General features: G+C 43.9%; 1 long non-coding RNA gene across 1 annotated transcript; it reads left to right on the top strand.

Moving 5' to 3' along the window:
* The first annotated feature begins 1,555 nt into the window (after positions 1-1,555).
* On the top strand, positions 1,556-3,271 carry LOC127930225 (uncharacterized). Its single transcript, XR_008137290.1, has 3 exons — positions 1,556-2,480; positions 2,521-2,720; positions 2,958-3,271. It is a non-coding gene; the product is annotated as an uncharacterized LOC127930225 (long non-coding RNA).
* The last annotated feature ends 1,378 nt before the right edge of the window (positions 3,272-4,649 follow it).

Raw genomic sequence — 4,649 nt, 5'->3', positions numbered from 1 at the left:
ACACACTGTACACACACACACACACACACACACACACTGTACACACACACACACTGTACATACAGAACTGCACACACACACACACACACTGTACACACACACACACACACACACACACACACACAGACACACACTGTACACACACACACACACACACACACACACACACACACACACTGTACACACACACACACACAAACACTGGTACACACACAAACTCCACTCCACCCAGACCGGGTGACCAGACCCTCTCCTCCTCCACTGGTGAACGACGTCAGACCCTCTCCCCTCCTCCATCTCCGTGTCTCTCTGTGTGAGAATGGGGCGACGTCAGACCCTCTCCTCTCCATGTCTTAGCAAAGAACTAAAGAAGAAAAATGCCTCTGTGGAATAACGCGCCAGAGCTGCACGCTTTTACCCGCTCGTTGTCATGTCGATTCATCTCTCTCTTTGTGTTGTTGATATTACCACTACTATTATTTTATTTTTGTAAACATTATTTTGTGAATCTGAGGACAACTGAGAATGAATTCCTGTGTGGAGGAGGATACGTGTCAGAGGCTTTACAGTACAGGACCAGGACAACTACACTACCCAGGAAACACTGGGGTTTTGGAACGTCAACCCTGATGATTCTACCCAGAGGTCACCTGATCAGACCCTGCAGAGGTCAGGGTCAGGACAGACTGAGACTACAGAGACTCTATTCCACTTTACATACACTAGCTGATGCTGATTGGTTATAAGCTTGGCCTTACCAACCATTCTGTTTGCCCTTCCATTCTGTGGTCAGTTTAATATCAGTGGTTAGATGTGAGAGGAGGGCCGTTATATACATCCATTGTGCCATGGTTTTACCTCCCGGCACCATGACTTACTTCAACGTCTTGATGCTATGTACCTCCGTTTACACTGTCCGTTACACACACACACACACACACACACACACACACACACACACACACACACACACACACACACACGGTCGTTGTGTCTCTGAATCAACTCAATACAAGCTGACTCTGTGTGTGAAACCGATGACGTTCCACAACGGTGAGGGAGGTTAACGATGGCCTCCAGTTATATTGAGATTTAAGACCAGGTTAACAACTGATACAGGGTCAGATATTTTGACTTTCTCCTAATGGCCAAGGTTAGGATGTGGGTAGAGCAAGCTGATCCTAGATCTGTGAATATGAGTCCCCTAATGGTTAAGGTTAGGATGTGGGTAGAGCAAGCTGATCCTAGATCTGTGAATATGAGCAACGTCTACCCTGACCACTACTACGACTGAGCCCTTTACCCAGCATGCTTTGTGGTCCTCATTCAAGATGGCGGCTCTGTCAAAAGGGCCAAGTTTTGCAGTCCTTGTAATAATCTCATTTCTATTATAAACTTCACCTGGTGAACCAGCTCTCCTTACTGCTGTGTGTGTGTGTGTGTGTGTGTGTGTGTGTGTGTGTGTGTGTGTGTGTGTGTGTGTGTGTGTGTGTGTGTGTGTGTGTGTGTGTGTGTGTGTGTGTGTGTGTGTGTGTGTGTGTGTGTGTGGGGGGTCCTCAGCTTGCTTCCTTCTGAGGATTTGATTCATAATGACGTCCAGGATGAGTTGACTGTAACAGTTGATTCATAAGGACATCCAGGATGAGTTGACTGTAACAGTTGATTCATAATGACGTCCAGGATGAGTTGACTGTAACAGTTGATTCATAAGGACATCCAGGATGAGTTGACTGTAACAGTTGATTCATAAGGACATCCAGGATGAGTTGACTGTAACAGTTGATTCATAATGACATCCAGGATGAGTTGACTGTAACAGTTGATTCATAAGGACGTCCAGGATGAGTTGACTGTAACAGTTGATTCATAAGGACATCCAGGATGAGTTGACTGTAACAGTTGATTCATAATGACGTCCAGGATGAGTTGACTGTAACAGTTGATTCATAATGACGTCCAGGATGAGTTGACTGTAACAGTTGATTCATAAGGACATCCAGGTTGAGTTGACTGTAACAGTTGATTCATAATGACGTCCAGGTTGAGCTGACTGTAACAGTTGATTCATAAGGACATCCAGGATGAGTTGACTGTAACAGTTGATTCATAAGGACATCCAGGATGAGTTGACTGTAACAGTTGATTCATAATGACGTCCAGGATGAGTTGACTGTAACAGTTGATTCATAAGGACGTCCAGGATGAGTTGACTGTAACAGTTGATTCATAAGGACATCCAGGATGAGTTGACTGTAACAGTTGATTCATAATGACGTCCAGGATGAGTTGACTGTAACAGTTGATTCATAAGGACATCCAGGTTGAGTTGACTGTAACAGTTGATTCATAATGACATCCAGGATGAGTTGACTGTAACAGTTGATTCATAAGGACATCCAGGATGAGTTGACTGTAACAGTTGATTCATAAGGACATCCAGGATGAGTTGACTGTAACAGTTGATTCATAAGGACATCCAGGTTGAGTTGACTGTAACAGTTGATTCATAAGGACATCCAGGATGAGCTGACTGTAACAGTTGATTCATAAGGACATCCAGGATGAGTTGACTGTAACAGTTGATTCATAAGGACATCCAGGATGAGTTGACTGTAACAGTTGATTCATAAGGACATCCAGGATGAGTTGACTGTAACAGTTGATTCATAATGACATCCAGGATGAGTTGACTGTAACAGTTGATTCATAAGGACATCCAGGTTGAGTTGACTGTAACAGTTGATTCATAAGGACATCCAGGATGAGTTGACTGTAACAGTTGATTCATAATGACATCCAGGATGAGTTGACTGTAACAGTTGATTCATAAGGACATCCAGGATGAGTTGACTAACAGTTGATTCATAAGGACATCCAGGATGAGTTGACTGTAACAGTTGATTCATAAGGACATCCAGGATGAGCTGACTGTAACAGTTGATTCATAGGACATCCAGGATGAGTTGACTGTAACAGTTGATTCATAATGACATCCAGGATGAGTTGACTGTAACAGTTGATTCATAAGGACATCCAGGATGAGTTGACTGTAACAGTTGATTCATAAGGACATCCAGGATGAGTTGACTGTAACAGTTGATTCATAATGACATCCAGGATGAGTTGACTGTAACAGTTGATTCATAAGGACATCCAGGATGAGTTGACTGTAACAGTTGATTCATAATGACATCCAGGATGAGTTGACTGTAACAGTTGATTCATAATGACATCCAGGATGAGTTGACTGTAACAGTTGATTCATAAGGACATCCAGAATGAGTTGACTGTAACAGTTGATTCATAAGGACATCCAGGATGAGTTGACTGTAACAGTTGATTCATAATGACATCCAGGTTGAGTTGACTGTAACAGTTGATTCATAAGGACGTCCAGGATGAGTTGACTGTAACAGTTGATTCATAATGACGTCCAGGATGAGTTGACTGTAACAGTTGATTCATAAGGACATCCAGGATGAGTTGACTGTAACAGTTGATTCATAAGGACGTCCAGGATGAGTTGACTGTAACAGTTGATTCATAAGGACGTCCAGGTTGAGTTGACTGTAACAGTTGATTCATAATGACGTCCAGGTTGAGTTGACTGTAACAGTTGATTCATAAGGACGTCCAGGTTGAGTTGACTGTAACAGTTGATTCATAAGGACATCCAGGATGAGTTGACTGTAACAGTTGATTCATAAGGACATCCAGGTTGAGTTGACTAAACAGTTGATTCATAAGGACATCCAGGATGAGCTGACTGTAACAGTTGATTCATATGACATCCAGGATGAGTTGACTGTAACAGTTGATTCATAAGGACATCCAGGATGAGCTGACTGTAACAGTTGACAGCGATGAGTTCTTACAACTCCTTACGCCACACAGGGTAATTTTCTCATGCTATATTTAGGTACGGCTTGGGTACACACACACACACACACACACACACACACACACACACACACACACACACACACACACACACACACACACACTGCATCCCACCGCCAGACCCCCAGGCAGACAGCTGTTGTAATATTCCTTCAGCTCCAGTCCTAAAGATAACAGTCTGTACTTGGCTCTCAGACGGAGGTGACAGGGATGATATGGGTGAGGTGAGGTACAGATGAGGTAGAGGTACAGGTAGAGGTACAGATAGAGGTACAGGTAGAGATACAGTAGAGGTACAGGTAGGTACAGGTACAGGTAGAGGTACAGGTGGAGGTAGGTAGAGGTACAGGTACTTGGTCTCAGATAGAGGTAGAGGTACAGATAGAGTAGAGTACAGGTAGAGGTACAGATAGAGGTAGAGGTACAGGTAGAGGTACAGGTACAGGTAGAGGTACAGGTAGAGGTACAGATAGAGGTACAGGTAGAGGTACAGGTAGAGGTACAGATAGAGGTACAGGTAGAATTACAGATAGAGGTACAGGTAGAGGTACAGGTAGAGGTACAGGTAGAGGTACAGGCCATCCCCCCCTCCTCCCCCCAGCCGATAGCAGGTTATAGGTATTTCTGCTTTTAAAGGCATTATCCCATTGAGCCACCACCGTATGTAGTGTTTACCGTGAGCGGGATCTCCCTGAACCCGGAAACATTGCCTTTAAAAGCCTCACTGCCTCTCTAACCTTAAGTATTCA

Source organism: Oncorhynchus keta, chromosome 5 (genome assembly GCF_023373465.1).
Source record: "Oncorhynchus keta strain PuntledgeMale-10-30-2019 chromosome 5, Oket_V2, whole genome shotgun sequence".
Lineage (NCBI taxonomy): Eukaryota > Metazoa > Chordata > Actinopteri > Salmoniformes > Salmonidae > Oncorhynchus > Oncorhynchus keta.
Note: the sequence above shows the minus strand (reverse complement) of the source record. Positions and strands in the feature narration are given on the sequence as shown.